Source organism: Periplaneta americana, chromosome 5, assembly GCF_040183065.1.
Source record: "Periplaneta americana isolate PAMFEO1 chromosome 5, P.americana_PAMFEO1_priV1, whole genome shotgun sequence".
NCBI classification, from domain to species: Eukaryota; Metazoa; Arthropoda; class Insecta; order Blattodea; family Blattidae; genus Periplaneta; species Periplaneta americana.
In genome coordinates, this window is record NC_091121.1 from 136,082,753 (window position 1) to 136,109,899 (window position 27,147).

Here is a 27,147-nt window from a genome sequence, read left to right on the forward strand (position 1 = left end):
TTTTTTTTTTTTTTTTTGTAAATTTAATACTTGTTCCGAGTTAATAAATTTGAAACACGAGTAATCCTGTAAATGTAAATTGTGTTATGATACATATGGAGCGGACTGTACAAAATCCGCTACCGTAACCAGTCGCGCGTGTACACAAGCATTTTGTAAACACATCTCTATGTACGATGCAGCGTACCCTGTAACTAATAATTTTTCAGTCTTATATATTAGTCCCAAATGAGAACTTTTCTCAGAATAAAAAATTCCTAAACTTTTAACACCGTTTTACTCGATAAGTATTATCCGTACGATTATGATTTGTACTCTTATTATTAGAGAAAATGATGAGGAATGATTTATCCCTTTCCAGTTTTTAAATAAAACATACGGTTCTCCTGCAAATTAAATGAAACTTTTAATGCATATCATTCTTCATGGCATTATGAAGTTTGACAACTGTACTGCAGTTACTAAGGTACGGAACGCTACTATACACACCTAATTGGCTAGTTCGTCTGTGTTTTCGTAGGTAAACGTTACCAAACTACGCGGATTTTGAGCTTAATTTTCTAAATAACCATGAACTTAATTACAAAACGCATAATAGATTTTTTTTATGTATTCGATCTGCAGACTTATATCAGTTTCACTCTCTGCAAATAATTTAGTGCTCCTTTATTCTTTACGATGTTGTTTCTGCGCAAAAGAGGCATAGCCTAGACATACTACAGATTCCTCCAAATATGGCGCCACGGAATTTACAAAAACTTTGCATGAGCATAAAAAAATATCCCATAGGTCATTTCGAACATTTCGCAACAAGACATTGGTTAAATATGTCCTAAACATTTTCGGATATGTCAAAAGTTTATTGAAACAGTAGCAGGAAACTTTATGTATCTCTTGTGACACAGTTGAGATGCAATTGTCTTAATTATAAACGCATAGAAGCGTTGGCCGACTTCGCGGTAAATGTGCAAAGCGATATGAATGGAGGACCCGGTGCGTGTATGAAGTGTATGAACTATTTCTACAGAAGAGAACGAGACAGAGAGAGAAAGAGAGAGAGCAGTCTCTTTACTCACTCCAAATGTTTCAACAATACATATTTACCTCAAAGATTTGTGTCAAATTTAGTGTAGTATTACATGAAAAATTGACGCCTAAAATGAATAACTTCACTTATTACAACCTAAACATTGAGACATTTTTAGGTCCCTGAAACTGTAGCATTTAGTGCCTAAAACACGCTATATAATTGTTACTATATGATTATAATTGCAAATCTGCTATTCCAGAAACAAACAGACAGTAATCTGGCAAGGGAATAAAGCACATGTACAAATACTAAACTACGTAACCACATGCACAGAAGTGTTTTAGAACTGACCTACTAGCTTCAGGTAAGCAATTCTAATGAATAAAATTGAGGATATCATTGAAAATACATTTTAATTAGCGATAGATTTTTTTTTTAATTTCATCAACTAAAATTAGGTAATTATTTCCTAGTAATTTTGATAAGCAACAGGCGGTGTATAATCTATCCGCTCTTAGTTTGGATCCGAATATAATCATTAATTACTTTGTAGTGACCACAAGACATTCTATTCACAGAAATGTCTAATTCACATACTTTAATCATTACTTATTTTTTGGTCTGTTTTTTTGACGGATAGATAAAATTTGTTTTGTATACATTAGGACTCATTCTAAGATTTAACTGAAAATAGATTTATCATATTATCAATAATACACCGTGTATCGTAAAGAATTGAGGGGTTACTGAACTTAATTTCGGTAAACTGTTGAACTTGCGTTAAGGAAACTAGTCCAGAACGAAACACAAAAAAGTTTATTTTGTACACCAACAAATATTCAATGTGTACCAAGGTTGGCACGACACACACCTACAAGTTCTTGCTAAACTCGCATCAACATCGCATCGTGACTGTCGATAGTGTCAACCGCTGAGATACCACGCTCCCTTAAGTCTGTGACATTACGCTGCATTGGTGGGACGATTACCCTGTCTTTGATATAACCCCACAAAAAAGTCACAAGCGTGAAGTCCGGTGATCTTGGGGGTCACAGGATTAGGTGCTGGTCATTTTCAGATACATGTCCTATCCAACCCCTTGGTAAATATGTGTGTGCAATTTTCCACGATATGGACATTGGACAGAATCACTGACCTAGTAGTGTTAAATTTCAAAGCGCAAAGGAATTATTTCTCCACACTCCTAGCAGCCATTTGCACAACAATAAGGAATGCGATCTGCAGTTGAATACAATAATGTGAGTGACGACGTAGCGACAGCGGAATACGAGCTTCAGTTGCAACTGAAAGAACAAAACGACATAGCGGCAGATATGTAAACTCTCGGCTTAACGAAACATACGCGCACGAACTGAATTCTTCGTTCGTTCTGGATTGTTTTCATTAACGTAAGTTCAATAATTTACTCTGCAATAAAGTTTTGTAACCCCTCAAATCTTTATGAAACATGGTCTACAAGAATTGGTTAACCTGGCGTCTCAGTTATTGTCATGGAGACCAGATTGCACGAATTCTAACCCAGAAAAAAGAGAACAACACGAGATCCGTCACTGTAACTTAATATGAGAAACCAATGAATTTTTAAATCTTTCATATTGTCGTATTCATTGCTTTGTCATGATATTGCTGCATCAGACTCCTAATGAAAAGTGAACTTATCGGTGTCAGCGGTTTTTTTCGATAGCGGCAGTTCGACTTCTATAAGAGAAGGATATAATTGAGCTAGGGGGAAAATATAAAGACTGGAGGAGACTTGGTATATGTAGGAAGAAAGTTGTAATAGATTATAAATGAAATGCTAAACAAACAATAGTATCAATCCTATATTATCCAGTGACCAATTCTTTTAAGTCACTGAGGTAGTGATCCAAAATGAATATAATAAATTACATTCATTATAACTACTCGTAATTCAATGCAACAAATATCTTTATTAATAAAACTAAATATCGACAATGAAGAGGAACTACATAATATGCTTCGAAATACTAATGCACTGGAAAAACTGAAACAAGTTAATACATCCATATATTTCGGTAATACAATTTTAAGAAATGAAAAATAATACACCTATCACAAAATTTAACAATTTAAAAAGAATAAATGCTGAACTATTTGGAGAGAACTGTCGAATTAAGAATAAATACCATTATTAAATATGGAGCAATAAATTTTCCAGGTGTAAAACTTTGACTTTGCCTAAGAGAGAAGAATAGTTGTGGAAACCGAAGAATGGTAATGTCTGAAATCATTAACCAGTTCGAAACGAATTGAGTAATATATTACAGAATTTATACGAAACAGAAGAAAACATTGATCTTTTATATAAATTATTATAGAACTAGCTGAAAATACAAATTTGTTTTGAAAACTCAGCAACAGAATAAAAAGGATTATTCAATAACCAATTGTAAAATCTAGTTTTGAAGCTATTGATTGGTAATTTATAGTATTGACAGGGGAGCTTATTATATAATTTTATCCCCATAATTAAAAAGTTTATGTTGCTCTTGTGTAATGTACAATACGTAATATTAATTTGTTCACTATTTCTAATTTCACTATCATGTATATTGGCCACTAATGAGTAACTGTCGAAGTTTTGTCAAGTGTAAAGTACTAGTTCATATCGCGGGTGCTCGTGTAAAGGGTGTTAAGTATGATTTGGCTAAACTGGAATAAGTACAGATTTGAACTATCCACAATTACTTTTCTCTTGTGTTAAAGGGGTTAAGTCATTCTTCCATCTATGATGCAGTTACAGTACTCCATATTTTGTGACAAAGGGGTTTTTTTCAGTACCAAAGGAGAGAAGTTTACATACCTTGCAATTTGACTTAACCCCCTTTACAAGAGACCCGCGATATATATATATATATATATATATATATATATATATATATATATATATATATACAAATTTATGATTCTTAATATCGGTGATTGAAGAGTGGCCGACAGTATTCCAGATAGTTTTATTTACATAAAATGCTAATGGCTTTCTTTTGTAAAATCAAGACACTTCCAACTTTGGTACTATTTCCCCAGAAAATTAGGGCATATCGCATTATCGACTGAAAGAAAAAAAGTAGGTACATCTTAAATAATTTTGAGAAACGCATTAATATTAATGCAATATTTCAGTGATACAGCATTTAAGATTACAGGAAAAAAGGAGACTCGAGAAAAACCTAGCCGCTAAAAAGCTCATACGGACTACCTGTCATCGAATCTCGAACTTTTTTAGAGAGAAGCTATTAATTGACTTAGGATCGTCCAGTCCTGTTACAGGAAAGGGTCGAAATATGTATGACATGCAGTGTAGCTTCCGTTGTACACTGAGCGAACCGTGATCAATATGGCCCTGACGTGATTGGAATAACATCTTGATTGGTTCCCGATACAGTGTGATTTATGTTATGTCCTTTCTTCATGCAATTAATATACTATTACCAGGCTTCGATTAGGTCATTCTCTACTCTGCTAATCCAAAACTGATGCAGTGATTTAACGATCAAGTTCGTATTGCCTCTCATAAAGCGATGCTTAACTTTACAGTTGGGAGTTGATATAAATTACCTGGACTAATAATTTATGTGAATTTTATGTCTTTCATTATTTTTCTCTCTAATTCCAATCTCAACTACAGATTCTGTGCGTTTCAGTTTAAATTTAGGCAGGCATAAGACTTTCTATCTGCATTCCACTAAAATTAGTCCTTTATCTTCTTATTTGGATTTATCAGAGACAATTGTAAAATTCAACAAACCAATGGGCATCATTAATAGAGTTTTAAAACCTTCATTAGTACAAAAATCAACTCGTACTCGTCATTATAAAATAATAGCTCAACCAGTCCTATGTTATGGGAATGAAGCGTGGATTATAAGGACAAAAGATGAAAGCAGACTAACAGCTTGCGAGATGAGATTCATGCACCGAACAGCTGGCTACACTAAATGGGATCGAAAGAAAAATGAATATATTCTTCAAGAACTTAATGTCTCGTCAGTACTGGACTATATCTCCAGATATCAGTTAAACTGGAAGGAACACGTCTCAAGAACGGTTTCATCCAGGATCCCTAAGGCAATTATGAAGTATCGTCCAAATGGGAAACGGTCACTTGGTCGACCTATGAAAAGATGGCAAGAAAATCGTTTTTTCAGGCCGCAACAGTTCTTTTGGGACTAGTACTTGACAGGCTGACGATGATGATGATCTTCCTATGATATTTTATAGAGTGACCTTGAGCGCCGCTAATTACATATCCTATTCCTTTGCTTGCGATTGTATAATAAAAGTTAGCATTACTATTTATTTATCTATCTATCTATCTATCTATCTATCTATCTATCTATCTATCTATCTATCTATCTATCTATCTATCTATCTATCTATCTATCTATCTATCTATCTATCTATCTATCTATCTATCTATCTATCTATCTATCTATCTATCTATCTATCTATCTATCTATCTATCTATCTATCTATCTATCTATCTATCTATCTATCTATCTATCTATCTATCTATCTATCTATCTATCTATCTATCTATCTATCTATCTATCTATCTATCTATCTATCTATCTATCTATCTATCTATCCCATCCATCCCATCCATCCCATCCATCCCATCCATCCCATCCATCCCATCTATCCCATCTATTCCATCTATCCATCTATCCATCCATCTATCCGTCTATCTATCCATCTATCTATCTATCTACCCACCTATATACCTATCTATCTATCTATCTATCTATCTATCTATCTATCTATCTATCTATCTATCTATCTATCTATCTATCTATCTATCTATCTATCTATCTATCTATCTATCTATCTATCTATCTATCTATCTATCTATCTATCTATCTATCTATCTATTTATTTAATCTGACAGGACTAAGGTCATAAGGCATTCTCTTCAGTCCTCCAGATAGCACATATAAATACAGAAAAGAAATACAAACACTGATAAAAATAATACAAATTAAATTAAAACCCTATAGAGGGTCGACAGGATCAAAATAACACTACTGTTCTCCAACCAGGAGATTAATCGTGAAAGGAATGTGCTAGATATTGCGTCATCTATTGGAGCGAAGTAAATAGATAATATTACCGTTATAACGTCAGTTTAAAAAACATGCGTTCTCCTGCATATGTTATTTCCTGTATGGAGGGATTAAAATATCAGGAGATTAACCGTGATCTAATTTTGTAACTAGGATGGTATAAATATGTGTGTATCTGTGTTATCGTTTGTGCTTTGAGAGTTAGCCTATGGAGATGCGTGTGTGACTATATGGCATCTTATGACATCAACATTCAGTCACAGCATTACCCCGCTCCGTCTCATTCCCCTGAGACTTTCTCCTGGTTGGAGTACAGTATAGAGCTCTCTTCGAGCTAATACAAGAAAAAAGGAAGAAAAACAGAGATAGCAATGATAGTGATAACTAATAATAATAATAATAATAATAATAATAAATATATTACATATTAATTGTCAATTTTACAACAGCATAGTTGCAATATTTATTATATGTCATGGGTTAAGCCGAAGTTGCGTAACCTGACAGGTGTTCAACAAGCAATTCCATGAACTAGAATGTGATTCTTTAATTTAAATTTGAATTTTGATATTGTACGACAGTCTCTGACATGGTCAGGGAGAGAATACCAGAGGCGTGGAATCGATATACTGAAAGATGATAAGTTGAAGGATGTTCTGTGCAGAGGAATAGAGAGAAGGTACATGTTTCGGGTTCGGGGTAGTGAAAGGTAAACAAAACGAGATGCTAGGTAAGAGGGTGTGGAGGTGTGGATGATTTTAAATAGTAATAAGAGAGAGTTGAAGAATCTTCTTTCTTTGTGGATTCCAAGATAACAATTCTACTGACTGTATTACATGATCGAATTTTCTAATGTTACAAACGAAACGAACGCAGATATTGTGAACACGCTGTAGTCTGTGGGCAAGATCCGTATTTAGATTCGTGAATAGAGAATCGCGATAACCGAAATGGGGAATGACTAAAGTTTGGATCAGGTTCTTTTGAAGACTGAGAGGTAAAACTTTGGTTAAGTGTTTGATAAAACTGTATGAATAATATTAGTAGGCTAATAATAAATTCATAATTATCTGTCCCAGATCAGGTCCTCCACTGCAAACCCAACATTCTCCAATCATCCCGCTTCTCCTCCTTCATCTTAGTCTCCGCATATAATCTACATAAAAGGAACTCAGAATACAAGTGGTGTAAGTCCAAGAGAAGTATTAATGAGATAGAGTAGGCCTAGTCACTGTTTTAGAAAACATCAAATACAAAAATCAGTAGCACAATTTTTCATCCAATGTCGTACATTTATTTATAAACACAAAATACGCTTTTACCTATATTGTAGGAATATAAATACCTGAAACAAAATTGATGTCTGAAATTTATTAATGACCAATAAAGCATGGACTTGCTTCACTTGTCCGCTGAGATAGTTGGAATACTTTGCATTGCAAAATTGTCGGTGAAAATTAAAATAACCACTTGCTTATGACTTTCACTTGTTATACAATGTTAACAATTTTCTATCAGTATTATCAATAATTAGAATAATGTCCTGAAAAAAAGAAATTATTATATTAATTAAATTCATAATTAAGTGTAATTCGACTGTAAGTGGGTAACGGCACTGCCTTTTTGACCTCTCGATGGCAGTTGTTGAGGGAAAGAGAAATAACCGTTGTCAGCTTGCGCTGCTGCCTGGAAGAAGTCCCTGGAACTATATGTATATCGTTGCCAGATGTCACAAGCATGTTAGTACGTAATGGAACTGCTTCTCTACTGTGGATATTATTGTAATGTAGTGACGAGTCATCCATCCATAGTTGCGAAAATGCTGTGAGTTTTTTATATGAGTAGAGTATAGTATATTAGTGGAATAGATATATTCCTGACTGAACTCAACCTGAAAGCAATGTTTTGGTACCAAGTTCCTAAAACTGCTGCTATATTACCATTTACCTGAAGAGAAATTAGGAAGAAATGTAAAATTGGACGGACCAATGGAACTGTAACCCATTTTACTATTCGAAACAGGTTCTTTATACGTTTTTCCGCTAATTTCTGCATAACGGCAACGTTGTCATTCTTAAGGCTGGTTCACAATAAACTGAGAACGGAAACGACAACGAGAAAAGTAATATTGTTAATATAATAGTACATTATGCAACGAGCCTATAATGATAGTAATTAAGAAGCGAGTATGGATGTTTATGAAACGAGCGCAAGCTCGTTTCATAATTTTCATACGAGCTTCTTAATTACCATTATAGGCGAGTTTCATACGACTTTTTCTAACTTGAAATTATTCATTTCATTTTATCTAACTGACCTTGAGCAATACCTCGTAAATTGTGAGATGTGCGCAGACGCGGAAGTATTGATTTTTTCCGAGGAACAGATGTCCACATTGACCTTGATAGCCTATAAGAACCTACAGAATAAACTAAATATTAACTTTGATATAACATTGAAATTAAATTAGACATTGAAAAACGAGATGACAAATTGAATTTATTTGAATATTATTTACAATTAACGCTAATTATTATAGTAACAGAACATAACCTTCTGCGACAGTATTGGATTTCCAGCCTCCGTGACTTTTCGCTAATTCTCTTTCGATTGCATATCCGAGAATAATCGATACTTGCGGTTTTATAACGGTACAAATCTGACTTGTCATTGGCTGAGGTTTTATAACGGTGCAAAGCTGACTTGTCATTGGCTGAACACCTGTACTTTAATGAGTAGGTGTACTTTAATGACATGCATTAAAGGTCTGCTACCAGGTGTATAATTACTACATTTCTGCATGGTCGAGCATCAATGTATTTAAAATATGTGAAAATTCACAATTAACGAGAAGCTTACCGAAGCCCGGGAACGAGAACGTGAAAATTAATCATTGTGAATGTTCACATTTAAATACATTTATTTTGACAATATTTCCGCTCTCGTTTTCCTTGTCGTTTCCGTTCCCGGTTTATTGTAGACCAGCCTTTAGTCACGCTCAAACGGGCACGTATCGCCGGGTATTTGACTTGACCGCAAAGGATAAATTAGGATTGGGATGGAGATCTCTTAATCATTACCAAAATGTACAAAAGAATTAGTTCGATCTAAAAATATACATCTTGAACATCTGAGCAGCAATGATTCTTGTTAATATCGACTCTGATGATGTTAGATGTTTGTTGTTTGCTCAGCTGTTCTAAGACAGATTTTAACCTCATAAGTGACACTAATAAGGCACCACTCATGAGGCAACTATGCCAGGAGATAATGGGGTAAGGTGTCCAGTTCCTTCCCCCCCCCATTGCATACGTCGCTGACTAACTACATACTAATCAGATTTCAGATGTACATAAACAATAAATAATAAAATTATTCTCCTTCTGATACATTATCGTCAAGTGAGATATATTCCCTGATAATGGGTGTGGGCTTACATATCAGCCATAACCTCTATCAGAGTTAGATATTTAATGTAATGGTAAATATGATTGTCATGTTTAGGGACCGTATCTGTCCCAGGGCGTATGGAGTTAAGGTTGGTTGATCATAGACTATATTGGCGTGACGTCATGTTTCGCGCGACACATATAGTAGATAGGTACTATTAGGGAGCATTTCCATCTTTGTGTGCAGTTAACGTACTATTCATGATTTGAAACTATACCTCGTAGACTATTCACAATGCATTCTAGTGATAATGAATGACACCAATATGATCTTTCCTACAATTAAAATTATTAATTAGTTTATTTTATTGATTTATTCATACTCGCAGTTAAGGCCTCACTCAACCATACTTATATACAAATAGGGTAAAACATTAGTAATTTCGTGATAATTTCATGAAAATTAATTTAAAATGCAAATGTGTAAATTTATCCTTATTCCGATTTTTTCATCTAAAAGATCATAATTTGCTGCACATATCTGGAGACATAAAAGATTGAACACGTTCTTGAACAAGCGCCAAAAACCGCTTTTACAACTTGAGCTAAAAGGTTGGTTATTTCGTGATAACCTTGGTAATTTCGTGATATTACATTATTAATTTCGTGAGAGATAGAAGAATTGCGGAAAAATTCATTAAAGTCAAATGAAATTCTCATTTATTGTTACAAGACTTCTAACATAGTAATTCCGTCTAATATTCGTAGCAAGAAAACATAAAAATACATATCAACACAGAATAAGAATGAAACCAAAGTAAAAATTGAAATGGAAAATGAATCTTCTTTGCCCTGAAAGGGTGAACACTTTTATTACGGACTTTACTATAACCTATATTACTAGGGTAACTCCAAAAGTAATGCATAACAGTTGTTTAAAAATTATATTTTTATCCTACAGCTTTGCTACTTTCTCAGAATGTAGATACATCCTTTAGGAACAAAATGTCACTTTTCCACATAATCCCCGTCCCTTTCAAATGCCTTGCGTAACCTAGGAACGAGGGCCTGTAGACCAGCACGGTAAAAGTCTGGACCAACACGTCTGAGCCACTCTTTAGCAGCGTGCACAAGGGAGTCATCTTCTAACCTCGTTCCGCGAAGGGATCCTTCAGTTTACCAAAGAGATGGTAATCGCACGGTGCCAGTTCAGGACTCTAAGGCGGATGTTTCAGTGTTGTCTATCCGAATTTTCTGATGTGGTCTGTGGTCTTGTGACTGACATATGGCTGTGCGTTGTCGTGCAATAGCAGAACATCCTGCTTTTCCCGATGTCGTCGAACACGACTCAGTCGAGCTGGAAGTTTCTTGAGAATTGCCACATACGCGTCAGAATTAATCGTGGTTCCGTATGGCATGATATCCACAAGCAAGAGTCCACTCCATTGTCTTCCTCTGTCTCCGGTCCAAAATGGTGGAGCCATGTTTCATCTTCTGTCACAATTCTTGCAAGTAACTCTCTAGCACTTATCATTGGCACTTAGCATGATAACAAATCAAAAAGAAGCTTCACTGAACCCATTGCGTCCCCCTTTTCATTTCTGTTATCATATCTTATTTTCAGATTTCTAAAATTCGTATTGTAATACAATTTTTAAAATAGTATAAAATGCAACACTTAATGCTGAACAAAATTTCGCCTCAAACAGCTAAGATTTCTATCAGTAAAGCTAAGCCTATATGGCGACTACAGCTTTATCTAAAATTCCAAAAACATTTCATAAAATGTCATTAAGATATAATAAATCATTGTACCAAATATCATATGCTTGCCTTTAGTAATAAGCCTGTAATGTAATTACAAACATCCAAAAAATTTGTACGCCTGAGAAGGCGACCCTAACTTGCTCTCTCCAAACATAAAAGCTCACTGAAGCAGCTACAATAGTCACACAAAGCGTAGTTGTACGTTTCTGGAAACCTGACAACATATGCAAACCCTTGGCGGAAATTTGAATCTCGTAACACCATTGGTTAGGTCTCAAAAGAGCACAGAAAAAGTTTCATGAAATAACCACTGCCACGAAATTACCTATGTTTACCCTACATAGCAAATGTTATGAATAACAGCAATAAAGAAAACAATTTTATAATAATAATAATAATAATAATAATAATAACAATAATAATAATAATAATTTTATAGTCTGGCCCAATATTTTGGATTTGCCTTGTGACACAGAATAGCTCACAGTAAAATTAAAATGAAAAATTATAGACGTAGGTTTGAAACAAAAGAGATTAAGACATAAGAAAAAAAAATGGAACCTGGTACAATTTAAATTGAGTGTACTCTATAAAGATGCGGACGAAATATCGCTACAGAAAATTTTATTATGGTGGTGACGATGGAATAATAATAATAATAATAATAATAATAATAATAATAATAATAATAGTAAGACTAAAATTGGGATATGTTTGGATACTTGTAAGTCTAAGATATCAATTTAGACCTAGTGTTAAATGAGAATTTTTTACGAAAGAAATGATTAACATAATAAAGGGAAATTAATGTTTTGAAAATGAGAATAATAATCTACAATAGTAATATTTCAAGAATGCTTATATTCTATCGACTTTTGAAAGTAGTCAATGTCTGACAGCCTCTTTACACCATATACACAAGAATACGCTGTTATTCCTATTTCCACTATTATAACAGATGTAGGCTTATATTGATCGAACATTTTTGCATTACAATACACAACACTGTACAAGTGTATATACAAGTTTAATATTTGATCGGTATAAGTTATTTATGATAGATTAAATAGTTAAAGTAGCGTATTATAGTACACATAGTGTAAATATTTGTGTAATTTGTTAGTGGTCCATGTTTTGTTTTGCCCAACTTGACCAAATAGAAGTCCCGTGAGCAGCCAGTCAAGTACTTACATGGCTTGCACATGCAATCGCGTCGTCCACATGAAAACTCCAGTAATGATTAACTTTGGAGCATGGTGGGACAAAGTACGGTCCCTAGTTATGGTGCTGATGACAAGAAGAAACCTTTGCTGCCCAATATGTCAAATTCAAATTCAAATTTATGTATTTAATATACCGGTAGCTTTACACAACATTAGGCATTGCAGCCCGAAAGAGCCGAAGCTCGTGCTTGGACGCAGTTAAGTTTAGGTATACAAAATTGAAGTGATTAAAATGTTTTCCAGAATGGTTGTAAAATAGAGCAATACAACTTTACAGTACATAAATTTCACAGACTATCTTGCCCGTTGCATAATAAATGTAATGTTCATTTTTATGAACAAATAGAAATATTTAAGTGAAATAATGTTTTAAGAGAAAATTAAATATCTACTATCTAGTTTTTAATTTGTAATTTTAAACATAGCAACATAAGCTACGTAAAGAATAATTTACAAATAACTAGTACAAGTTGGTGAAGTCTTGAAATCATTCCATCTGACCTAACATATTCTTAATTATTGATAGTTAAAATTTGTGTTTTATTTCTCTTTTGTTACAGTGGAAGAACTCTCTAAACAAAAAAGGAAGAAATTTAAAACAAAAGATATACCAACAGAATTTCTCTAGTATGAAAGGAATCTAAAATCAAGAAAGTTAATTAGTATAGCTAATTACCTTTTGAAGTTTTAATAATTGAAAAGTTTTTGTGGAATAAGTAGAATCAAAGTACAAAGAACCAGTAACTGCTCTACTGCTTTCCAAACAAAAGACCATGAGGAGCCAAAGTATATCTTCATAGATAGAGAAAGCGAAACAAACGACTTACAAACCGACGTTGTTGCTTACGAAATCATTCCATAAGACATCTCCTTAAATTGTTTCATTTCTCTTTGTTCGCCAAGAAGCATTAATTAAGCATAAGAAGGGATAATCATAGACTAATTAGGGAAGAGTCTCATCTTTTTTCTCGTTTACTTAAACCATTTTTATTTGAAACAAGATTCTGTTTTGAAAGTTGTAACTTTAATGGTATGGAAGACAAAGTTTCATTCTTTTAAATTTTGACAGCTTGTTTCTTAGATAGCCATTGTTCTTATTATTAAAAGAAGTTAGAGATATTGTCAGCTATGTATAATTTATGAAGAGATTGAGCTGTCAGATATTGAATGTAAAGCTAGCCTCCAGGATATTTTTATGTACCGTTATCTATAAGCAGGGAAAGGATTTATATGTAAATACATATTTACTTATAAAGCTAATATAATTTATATTTTGCATTATCTTTATGTTTCACAATGTGTAGGGTTGAAAAATCCTACTTTTATTTTCCATATTTTTCCATATTTTAGAGTTTAGTACATATTTTCGTTAATTTCCATATATTTTCCATATTTCATATAAAACAGTCCATATTATATTAGGTTTAACAATAAAACAAAACAAAATTCCATTAACTTTTAAAAATACATTTCAACAATAGAGATTTAAACACATGTTCAGTAATCCCTTTAACATCAGAGTTATTTGAAAATTAGCAGTCCTATCAACAATGGGAAAGTAAGTTACAAAACTGTATTAATTTAATTCAAAATTTTTAACAGACTTCAGTTGTGCAGCTCAACAGTTAAATGCCAGTCAGAGTACACATAGGTTCAGTTTTGTAAATCATACTATAAAGACGGTAAATATGCCAAAAGTACGTCATTCAGTCAATTTAAAATCAAAACTAACAAGTTACATTTCAGAATTTAAAGAAGATGGTTTATCAACTGACAATAAAATATTATTTTGTAATTTGTGTCAGTGTGCAGTATCATCTACACAAAAGTTCCTGGTGCAACAACACATTACAACTAGTAAACATCAGGCCAACAAACAACTAAATTCCAAGCAGAGACAATTGTTTTTAACACAACCAACAACATCGAATGTAAGATCTGAGTTTAACATCGACCTGTGCCGTTCTCTCATCTCTGCTGATATTCCTCTCTACAAACTAAAGAATAAGGTCTTCAGGGAATTCCTTGAAAAATATACTCAACATACAATCCCGGATGAGTCAACACTTAGGAAGACGTATGCTCCATCCATCTACGATGAGACAATACAGAAGATAAGAGATGAAATTAAAGATAGTTCAATTTGGGTTTCCATTGATGAGACTCCCGACAAAGAAGGTAGACTTGTTGGTAATGTAGTTATCGGTTTGTTAAGTGAACAATATTCTGAACGAATTCTTTTACATTGTGATGTTCTAGAAAAGTGCAATAACAAAACTATAGTTAAACTGTTCAACGAAGCTATGGGTATCCTGTGGCCAAAGGGTATTATGTACGATAATGTGTTATTCTTTATTAGCGATGCTGCCCCTTATATGGTCAAAGCTGGACAAGCATTATCTGTTGTATATCCTAAATTGACTCATTTTACTTGTGTGGCGCATGCATTTCATCGTGTGGCAGAAGTGGTCAGAGACAATTTCCCTAAAGTAGATTTGTTGATTTCATCAGTGAAAAAAGTATTTCTCAAAGCTCCCAGTAGAGTTAACGTGTTGAAAGAAATGTACCCTGAAATTCCATTGCCACCAAAGCCAATTTTAACTAGATGGGGTACATGGCTAGAAGCAGTTGAATATTATGCCGAACATATAGACTCTATTAACAATGTTCTCCTTGCATTGGACTCTGAAGATGCAGTCTCAATTGATACTGCGAAAACAGTTACCTGTGACATAAGTGTGAAGAATGACTTAGCTCACATTCAGCATACATTTTCATGCATCATAAAAACGCTCAAAAGTCTCCAAAATAGGCACCTTTCACTATCTGAAAGTTTTGAAATTATAAATAGTACTGTGGAACAACTGAATCGTGGTAGAGGTAAAGTTGCAGATGCAGTAAGAGCTAAGGTGGACACTGTACTTTCAAAAAACCCTGGATATGAAGAACTACAAAAGGTTGTTGCTGTGATGAGTGGTGAATCAACAGTGAAGATTAACTTGGACTTATCCCCAGCAGACATTGTGAAATTGAATTATGTACCAGTTACTTCTTGTGACGTCGAACGCTCTTTTAGTCAGTATAAATCTATCCTCAGAGACAATAGAAGAAGATTCACTTTTCAGCACTTGAAAGTAATGTTTGTAACCTATTGTTATGGTAACAGACAATAAAAATTGTGTTTTGTTGAAACTACATTGGAAGATAAGGTACGTCCATTATATTTTTTGTTTAGTTTGATTAAAATGTACCAATATTTAACGTACATAGTCATTTTTTTATAATTTTAAGTCCATATTTAATTCCATATTTTGGTAAAAATCCATATTTAATTCCATATTTTGGTAAAAATAACTACATATATATTTACATATTTCATATATTTTTAGTCCATATAAATCCGTTCCCTGTCTATAAGTAATTAACTCCCATTGTTTGAAAGAATATTTCTGATATTATATTTTGTAAAAATGTATAAAAAAAGTTCAGAGTCAAACCAGAAGACATTTTGTATCTGGCAGATGAGTTTATAATTGCATTCACACTTCTTCTTAGTGCACTTGAAACTTTAAACCAACAAGACACCAAACATTTACTAAAGACAACATGAGATGTCAAAATGACAAATAAGAAACATCAATACAATACACGAGTTCCGAACTCATGGTATGGCTTTTACAAAGTGAAAATTGCACTCTAATGCTTATCTAACTGTAAAGGATTTGTAGTGTTAGCCTATTAAATGCTTAGTGATTTGCAAGTACTCGTATATTGTGTCCCATTTTTTTCTGTTTGTTTCTTTCCTTATCTTATAAATAAATCTTCGACGTCTCCGAACGTTCTCCAGAAATAAAATAATTTTATCTCAGAAGTGTTTGGCATTTAGTAATGCGAATATTGACATATAAAATATATTATTTACTTTATTATATGACATGCACCTTTAGTTTATTTCCATTTGGAAAGACGCCATACTGCTATAGATTTACATTGCAGTTTCAAAATTCATCCTCACTGGTTGGCTTCACATCCGATAGATTCGTATAGTAATAACCAAGCCTCGGTCCAGAGTATCGAAACGCATGAAGTTACAAACGCATGAACGATTGTATTGTGCAGATCGAAGGGAATGGGAGATGGAGCGCGCAGTTACTCCTTACCTCAACATGTAAACATTGTCACAATAGGGCACAAAGTGAATGTCTACATTAACAGATATAATATATACAGTGCATTTATGGTACAGAAAAGAACTGTCTAACATTATATTTTTCAATTTACATGTTTTAACAATCTAAAATAATAATTTGATTTTCTATATCTTATTTTGATGTTTATGTTATTTTTTTCTCTTGTACGGTGGAGGGACCCGGAGACTTTCACTGCAGCCTGAGGCTTATTGTGCTTACCATTCCTATTCTGTGAATGATTGGGTAGCCGAACGGCAGCGCTCTTGTACAAGTATAACACGCTTCACCGTGAATTTCCAGGGCTATTGTATGGATGGTGATTATATATGAATTAATAATGGCGATTGAGTCGGAGGTCCAACGCCGAAAGTTACGCAGCAATTCTGCTTCATTAGTTGAGGGAAAATCCCGGAAAAGAACCCAGAAATAAAATAATTTTATCTGAGAAGTGTTTGACATTTAGTAATGCGAATATTGACATATAAAATATATTATTTACTTTATTATATGACATACACCTTTAGTTTATTTCCATTTGGAAAGACGCCATACTGCTATAGATTTACATTGCAGTTTCAAAATTGTCCCAACCAGGATTTGAATCCGGGCCTGCTCGTTTCATGGTAGACGTGCTAACCGTTACGCCACAGCGGTGGACAGGCCTATCTTGACTGTATAATTGATTATTTTCCATTTGCGTTTCTTTTTTACAGTGTTTCTCAAAGACTCGAGTTCTGGCATATCTTTTTTTGCACAATTTGCAAAATGTAGTGATTTTTCCCTTTAATTATAAAATACTACTTTCCGAACTTCTCTATAAGTTAGTTCTGAAAGCAATGCTTGGTACTCTTAATTTCCGACATGTTTCTCAGTATTGTGAATTATAAAACAGCGAAATTAATAAATAATTCAAATAAGGTAAAATATGCTTGCTTACGTCTACACCTGTGGAATAACGGTCAGCGCGACTAGCCGCGAAACCAGGTGGCCCGGGTTCGAATCCTGGTCGGGGCAAGTTACCTGGTTGAGGTTTTTTCTGGGGTTTTCCCTCAACCCAATACCAGCAACTGCTGGGTAACTTTCGGTGCTGGAACCCTGACTCATTTCATCGGCATAATGGACTTCATTTCATTCAGACGCTAAATAACCTAAACTGTTGATAATGCGTAGTAAAATAACCCAATAAAAAATGTATATATACTTTATATGTTATTTTAATGTACCGAAGTACATATGATATTTCCATGCAGATATTCTGCGTCATCATACGATGAAAGAGTAATGGAACGGAGAAAAATTTTCTCCGACCCCGGGATTTGAACCCGGGTTTTCAGCTCTACGTGCTGATGCTTTATCCACTAAGCCACACCGGATACAACTCCGACGCCGGTTAGAATCGTCTCAGATTAAGCTCCATCTCTTGGGTTCCCTCTAGTGGCCGCCCTCTGCACTACGTCATAGATGTCTATGAACGCAGGACCGAAGTCCATACATGTGCTGAGGTGCACTCGATGTGAGTGACTAGTTGGCCGGAGAGAATTTTTCTCCGTTCCATTACTCTTTCATCGTATGATGACGCAGAATATCTGCATGGAAATATCATATGTACTTCGGTACATTAAAATAACATATATGATATGAGTAAATCACTTCGTGATTTAAGACGGCGCCTATTCCGTCGGATCCCGGCCAACTAGTCACTCACATCGAGTGCACCTCAGCACATGTATGGACTTCGGTCCTGCGTTCATAGACATCTATGACGTAGTGCAGAGGGCGGCCACTAGAGGGAACCCAAGAGATGGAGCTTAATCTGAGACGATTCTAACCGGCGTCGGAGTTGTATCCGGTGTGGCTTAGTGGATAAAGCATCAGCACGTAGAGCTGAAAACCCGGGTTCAAATCCCGGCGCCGGAGAGAATTTTTCTCCGTTCCATTACTCTTTCATCGTATGATGACGCAGAATATCTGCATGGAAATATCATATGTACTTCGGTACATTAAAATAACATATATGATATGAGTAAATCACTTCGTGATTTAAGACGCCGCTTATTCCGTCGGATCCCTGCCAACTAGTCACTCACATCGAGTGCACCTCAGCACATGTATGGACTTCGGTCCTGCGTTCATAGACATCTATGACGTAGTGCAGAGGGCGGCCACTAGAGGGAACCCAAGAGATGGAGCTTAATCTGAGACGATTCTAACCGGCGTCGGAGTTGTATCCGGTGTGGCTTAGTGGATAAAGCATCAGCACGTAGAGCTGAAAACCCGGGTTCAAATCCCGGCGCCGGAGAGAATTTTTCTCCGTTCCATTACTCTTTCATCGTATATATACTTGCTTACTCACAAGATCTTAAATACGTATGATAATTGTACGAACTCACGACAAGCAGCAATAAGAAAAACGGTCATGCACTTTGTTACGAAACCAACTGTACTCTCGCAGTGCTACCCAACCCCACGGGTCATGATGTCACCTATATTCTGTGCGTTCCAATCTTTAGTCTGGTGACTCAGCGACCTTACACCGAAGCCTGGTAATAACCTACAAATAGCTGAGGAATGCTTGTCCTACAATTAAAAATATACCGGTCATCATGTTGTTTTTACTAACATTTCTAATATTAACCTGGCTATACATTTGGATTAACAGTTGAGAACCGCAAAAGTTATTTTGCCATTTCCACTATAATACTAGTGATAATACTAGTGTAAAATACAAACAAAACACTTTACTAGGTATAGGTGGAAAGAAAAGTAGTGCGTACATTTACGTTAACTGACAACTATTACAATTTTCAGTTTTATAATTTTCGTTAGGTGTTTATTTACTCAAAATACAGTATAGTATTAACAGTAAGTGATTTTACTCACTAACTGAACTATCCAGGCGGACGTATTCATTATGCAACGTATAGTATACTGTCTACAGCACATTAGCATACAATATGGAGAGTGCATTTAAATTGAAAAATAATCAATATCTGGATATTTAAACAAATTGTTGAAAATGATGGCCGTTCATTTCTATACGGGCTTCAGTTTTTTGTGTTCATATTATCGAAAACGTTTTTAAGCATAGCTTCTGAAATTGAATGTATTGTTTCTGGAATGTAATTCTTTAATTCTTCTCTTGTTGTAGGATGTTTAACCCCAAATAAATAATGCAAAGCATTAGTCGAAATGGAGAGAAGATAATCCTGTGTCAATTGAAATAATAGTTCTATAGCTACTATATAACAGAGTACCTTACTTACGTATTGTAATTACTTCACTTCTACCCGATTCGCACAGATAAATTTACTCAGATTGCTGTCTACTGTCCGTCCAAGTAGTCATGTCGCTGGATCGTAGAAAGGGGGAAATCACGTGACAGATACTGAATGAGGCCCTTTTATTTAAATTATTTTAAACAGTTGTATAATACAGGGACATCATTTTATTTTTACTTCAATTTTTATTGTACCTGAGTTTTGGAATGTACTTCACTCCCACCCCTTCTACTAGTAAACTTCCAACCGTTCACGACACAGAGCCGAGGGCGCGTAAGCAGTACTGAGTTACTGAGTATAGTACGTTTCAGAAATATGTTCGCGTTTTCCAGTGACGAAAGAGCTTTCAATATTGAATCATATTTTCGTACGGGTACTGTCGTCCGTTTCCCTATGTCGCATCCCGGTTTCCCCCACCTGCTTCTGTTCGCCCCTTTGTAAAGTCTAGTAGCTGGGCTATCTTAGCTCTTTTCTGAAAACATTAATTTCTGTTAGAAATTGGACGTCTACGTAATATTATTCAAGTGTTTAAAATAACTTCAATAAAAGGGCCTCGTTAAGTAATTAACTGTCACGTGATTACCCCCCCCTTTCTACAATCCTGCGACAAAACCACTTGAACGGACAGTAGATAGCATTTCTGAGTGATTTTATCTTTTCGGATCGGGCAGAAGTGAAGATTGAATTTACATTACGTAAGGTACTCTTTTATAGAGTAGGTACAGAATTATTTCAACATGAGTTACTCGTACGAAGGACGAAACTGGTAATTGGAATTAGGTACAATAGTCTATAGTGCGATAATATGGACAAAAGAACTGAAGCCTGTATCGAAATGAACGGCCACCATTTTCTAAAATGTGTTTAAATATCCATATTACAATTATTTTTCAATTTAACTTCATTCTCTATATATTACGCTAATGTGCTGTAACAGTACAATATACATTGCATAATTAATACTTCCGAATGGATAGCTCAATTCGTGTGTAAAACACTAAGTGTTAATACAGTACTGTATTTTGATTAAACAAAAACCTAATGAAAATTATCAAACTCAAAATTGCGATATTTCCTAGTTTACATAAATGGATGAACTATTTTTCTTCCCTCCTGTACCTAGTAAAGTGATTTGTATTTTACGCCAGTATCACCGAACTCCGTCGTGGAAAGGGTAGCAAACGGTGTTTCCTGTTTCAATCGTTAATAGAAAGGTATAGCCAGGTTAATATTTAAAATGTTAGTAAAAATAAAATGATATCCCTGTATTACGTAGACGTCCAATTCCTGACAGCAAATGTTTTCAGAAAAGAGCTGACAGCCCAGCCACTAGACTTTACAGAGGGACCAACAGAAACATGTGAGGAGAAACCGGAAAGCAACGTAACCAAACGGACACAGTACGTACCTGTGCGAAAATAAGATTCAATAATGAATGCAATTTATTCACTGGAAAATACGACTATATTTCTGGAACGTACTATACTCACTCACCCCTGTATACTGTAACCGTAAGACGACTCTGACTGCATATGCGGCCTTGGGTGAAAGTTCACTAGTAGAAGGGGGTGGGACTGAAGTATTTTTTAAGTTGGTTATTTAACGACGCTGTATCAACTACGAGGTTATTTAGCGTCGATGAGATTGGTGATAGCGAGATGATATTCGGCGAGATGAGGCCGAGGATTCGCCATAGATTACCTGGAATTCACCTTAAGGTTGGGGAAAACCTCGGAAAAAACCCAACCAGGTAATCAGCCCAAGCGGGGATCGAACCCGCGCCTGGTGGCTGGGAGTGAAGTACATTAAAAACCTCAGGTAGAATAAAAATTGAAGTAAAAATAAAATGATGTCCCTGTATAAGAAAGAAACAGAAAATATTCATTACATTAACAAAATCTACGCTCAAGGCGGTTTGGAATCCTTGAACGGGGCTGGAAGTAGCATCAAAATTGCATGACATTGTGATGTGGTGGAAGCAAATAAGAAGAATCATAAATGATGTCTATAGAAATGTGGAAGAAAATGGTTCAATAGTAACTATGGAATTGGAATTATTTCGTATGTTACAACCGTCTGTTATCTGTTTCCCGGAACGAGTGTCACATTCACTTTAAATTCTACAAGATGAAAAATTTATAAAACAGAATAATGCCTGGAACAACGCCAGCTTGTTTTGGCTACACCATTCCTCTCTCTCTTTGTATTCCACAAAAAAAATTATTTATTGCCAGAAAATTTCCACAAATAACTGTTTTCACATACGTGGAAGTTCTCGATCAATTCCAAACTCAGTAGCTTCAAAGTCTCTGGGGTGTAGCCTACGCAATGCTCACGAGGGTTTAAATCCCATTTATATTAAGAACATGAAAGAAGTAATGGATGACGGCTGATCGAATGAACTCCGAGATAATAAACAGCTTTATGATTGTTCGATATGTTTAATAAAAGTGAATAAAAAATTCGTTCTTTGTTTGCAAATTGAACAGAGCCCTCAGTAGTCTCGGAAGTAGTAAAATATCTCGTTTACAAGACATATCTTGAGTTAAAGTGTGTTTTATGGCAAAAGTACTTTAATAAGAAATAAAAAGTATGTTTATGTGGTGAGATTAATTATACATGCAATTATAAACTTGGATATATACCCAATAGAATATCCTCGCCTCAGGCTGTCAAAACTTTTTAGGTAAAACACAGTAACTATTTTTGACTTATTGGCGAATTAAATTCACAATACAGTTTCTTTACGCGCCATACAGTGTCATTCTGTAAGCTCCAGTCAAATGTACCGGTACACTTCGGACTGTCTAGTTAGAAGCACGTGATGCGTATCTCATCAATTACTTTTTGAAAGACTTTTTGACCACTTCAGAAGATTGTTAGTGTCTAACAAAAATAATCACATAAACAAATATAGTGCAGATTTAGTTCTGTATATGCTGGCCTTCTATGGCCAAGGTTGCGGGTTCGATCCCGGGCCAGGCCGATGGCATTTAAGTGTGCTTAAAAGCGACAGGCTCATGTCAGTAGATTTACTAGCATGTAAAAGAACTCCTGCGGGACAAAATTCCGGCACATCCGGCGACGCTGATATAACATCTGCAGTTGCAAGCATCGTTAAATAAAACATAACATTTTAGTTCTGTATAAATCATATGGTTACTAGAGTTGGGCAACACGATTCTTTTTCAGAAGTCGATTCCAACGATTCAGTCACAGATTACGAATCGATTCTAACGATTCGTTCACGATTCTTCTCAGTCTGCGATTCCAACTATTCTTTTGAATCGTCAACGAGTTCACGATTCTTCTCAGTCTGCGATTCTAACTATTCTTTTGAATCTTCGCAAGACACTTTCCTTTGCAAATCACGCGTAGAACAAAAACGTTCTACATCTCTCGCATAGATGGCATAAGAGGTGAGACGTTAGATTGTCTCTTTCTCATTGGCTGGAACCATTCAGTATGACCTCCATTAGTCTACAAAATTACCCAAGATAATGTCTCTAAATTATAATTTATCAACTGAACCTTATTATGAAATATATTTTTTGCATTACATCTCTATTTAACTATGCAAATTTCAGGTTTGTGTTCATTATTTTCCATACTTAACAAATGCAGTACATATTTTGATTTCACTCTCGCTCGGGAGCATTCGACACGGTTCGGAAATGTCCGTTGACAGGTTACATCAAACAACTAATAGAATAGTGGGTTACGATACCATGCCGATTCCTTACTATTCTTTTGAACGACGATTCGGTACGATTCTTTTGAACGACGATTCGTTGATACCACGAATCGATTCTTACGATTCTTTATTATTAGTCGTTCGAATGAACGATTCGTTCACGAATCGACACAACTCTAATGGTTACGGAAAAACTTTAAGATCTGTGGTAAAAAGTAGGATAGAAGGTTATGATAAGGATTGAAAACATAGAGGTAATTAGCTGAAATCACCCGGCGCGTCGTTGCCCTGGTTTTCCTTTCTGCTTTTATTTTTAATTAAACTGGTTGTTAGGCTTTTCGGAAATCTCGGAAACCCAACTAAAGACAACAAAAACGAATTGTCTTTACTAAGCTTTCCTCGTCCCTACATAGCATCATTTATACGAATTAATGAACTTCTTAGCAAATGTCAGGCAAAGTTAATTCAATTTAAACAGCTGTAGATCAGGCGCCGAAAAGAAAACATCTTATCATATGCCTTACATTCAACTGTTATATTCTGATATCAAGATCATTAGGCCTTCTCTTCCACACCGCCAGAAATATAAATAAAATAATAGAAAAGTCAAACTATAAATAAAGTATATTATTATTATTATTATTATTATTATTATTATTATTATTATTATTATTATTATTATTATTATTATTATGTACCGAAGTACATATGATATTTCTTTGCAGGAATTATGCTTTATCATATGATGAAGGATGGATAGAACAGAGGAAAAAAAATCTCTCCGGCACCGGGACTCGAACACGGGTTTTCAGATATATGTGCTAACGCTTTATCCAGCAAGCCACAACGGATTCCAGTTCCGTTATCAGATCGAATCCCCTCAGTTTAAGTTCTACCTCTCAGTTTTCCCTTTGATGGTCTACCCTCATGTACAGTGTCACAGAATAGAATCTTTAAGTATTATTTATAAAAGTTTCCTTTATTTCTACAGTGAAAATGTAGAGTTTTAATATCGTTAAACTATATAAATTATAAATTTAAACGGAATTTAACCGCTAAAGTAATAAGGTGGCAGCTTTATGTCACAGTGGCACAATGTCCAACGTACTATGTACAGAGGTGCACTCATTACGAGTAAGTGGCCGAGATTCGACGGGATGAGCGCCGTCTTGAATCACTAAGTGATTACTTATGCACATCATATTATTATGATGTACTGAAGTTGAGCTGAAAACCCGGGTTTGAGTCCCGGTAACGGAGAGAATTTTTCTCTGTCCTATCCATCCTACATCAAAGCATATTTTATCGCAATACTTCGGTTTGTAGTGTAATGTTTTTATTATTTAACATAATTTGAACTTATTTCTGTTACGAATGTAAAGATCACTGAAAAAATAATCTAATGTTAAAAATAATTCTTCTTCCAAGATTTCGTTAATGGGCTAGCCTAACAAGACATGCCTAGTGAATAGTTGGTGCCAAAATTACAATAAGCTGGTATCGAAGACACTGGTCCTGCAACAGGACTTCGCATTTCAAGTGTGCCGATACTTGAATACAACCTATCCAAGCCGGTGGATTGGAAGAGGATCTGCAGATGATCAAGCTTCTTTTATCTGGCCTCCACGAAGTTACGATCTCTCAACATCTGACAGTGCTGACTAGGGGTTCATCAAGGACAAAGTGCGAAATAATCGCTGTAACACAACGACACAATTACGAGCAGCTGTGGAAGAGGCCTTCAACAAAGTAACTCTTGATTATCTACACGAAAAATCTGCCAGGACATGACGGAGAATTCAGCTGTGCTCTGAAAATGAAGGTCTTCATACCAATGTTTTTAAATTTTAAGTTAGACTCTCGTCGCTTCTTTATTAATTGTTAAAAAAAAATAAAAATAGAGTGAATATTTGCCAAACAATTCCTAAAGTTATGTTGCTCATTGGACAAAAATAAGATATTTTTGTATTATTTAACGAACATATTTCTTATTTTTTTATAGCCTAGGTATACGTAAACTTTTAAAGCTTCATTGTGCACGGGACGCGGCAGTGAATACAGAATGAGAAACGTAGCCTACATTGCCAAAACGATCAGATCCGAGTTGTCACATTTTGACAGTGCTCCGTGTTGTTGGTTACCTGTTTTATTACCACGGTGGGTTTTACCCCTTCTAACGGTGTTTTGGCTTTTACAAGCCATTATAGGCATCCGAACATCGTGTGAAGTATTCCTGTAGAGTATAAATCTACCTGGTGCTCAGATGAGATTCCCTTGATAGCATTGAAACAGTTCCTATACATTTCCTCTACCACTCCTTCCTCCCATTTGTGCACAATATCGGCTATATACTGCTGGCCATAAGTAAACAGAGCGTCCCTTTTATCTGGCCCACTTTATACTAGAATATTAATGTGTCTAGCAGCTTATCTTGAAACTTTTATATTTATGGAACCATAAGAAAATACACCAGAGGTTTGAATATATCTTTCTTAGGACTGTTCCATTAAGTGGTGTATATAACACCAGAAGAGGTATGTGCGGCTATTTATTGCTTATAAAATAGCCTACAATCTGTTTTACGTCTGTCTCTTATTCTAAAAATCTACGTTCAACCTCTAAAATGTCTTCTAACAGCGGGAATAGTAGAAATCGAAATTTTACATATCCTTTGCGGTCTCTGAGAACTCTAAAGGTAAGCGTTCACTACATCGTATCGCACTCGTACGAATCGCACACAACGGATATTTTAAGTGCAGTGCGTTCACTGTAACGGCTTCACCTCATCGTCTCATCGGATTCCCCTATAGCTGTTTAAAATATGACGTCGTACGATTTTGACATTACTGAAAGCAGAAGAGTTGAGGTTAGGTCTAATAATTACGTCTGTTAGCGAATAAGAATTTGTAATTGCTTCATGCGTCTTAATTGAAGAGGAAGAAACGAAAGAAATATTGGTTACATAATATATTTGCAAGAAACGACTTGATTACTGTAATGAGAACGCCTCAAATTATATAATTCTTCGCAATTTTCTACACACGAAATAAGTTTTCCGTCTGTCATTTTGGCGCGACACTGAACATGGCACAACATAATAGTAACAGTTGACCAATTAAAATTGTTTTATTAAAGAAGGCCATGATCGCACGCATCGGAAAAGCTACCCATCCGAGAAACGTGGACGGATTTACCGAGAGGCGATGTGTCCAATACGATGTAGTGAACGCTGTTACATAACAATTTACAGCAAAGATTGTCTTTTTCCGATCCGTTTGTTTCGTCCGATGCTTGCGATACGATGTAGTGAACGCTTACCTTAACTGTTAATACTGACACACGTAATAGTAGATTTAATGCTTGTGTCACTTGGAGTCTATTAATGCTGATAACATAAAAATATAGGGTAATTCCGTGGCAGATGGCCATGCGCGTGAGACCGTCAACCGCTCTCATTTTTATTCTAATCAT

At 35.2% G+C, this 27,147-nt stretch overlaps 1 protein-coding gene across 1 annotated transcript in view; it reads left to right on the top strand.

The window, feature by feature from the left end:
* The window catches only part of LOC138700203 (limbic system-associated membrane protein-like), a 1,314,643-nt gene that overhangs the window by 656,117 nt on the left and 631,379 nt on the right, over window positions 1-27,147 (top strand). The gene's annotated exons all lie outside the window — the stretch shown is intronic.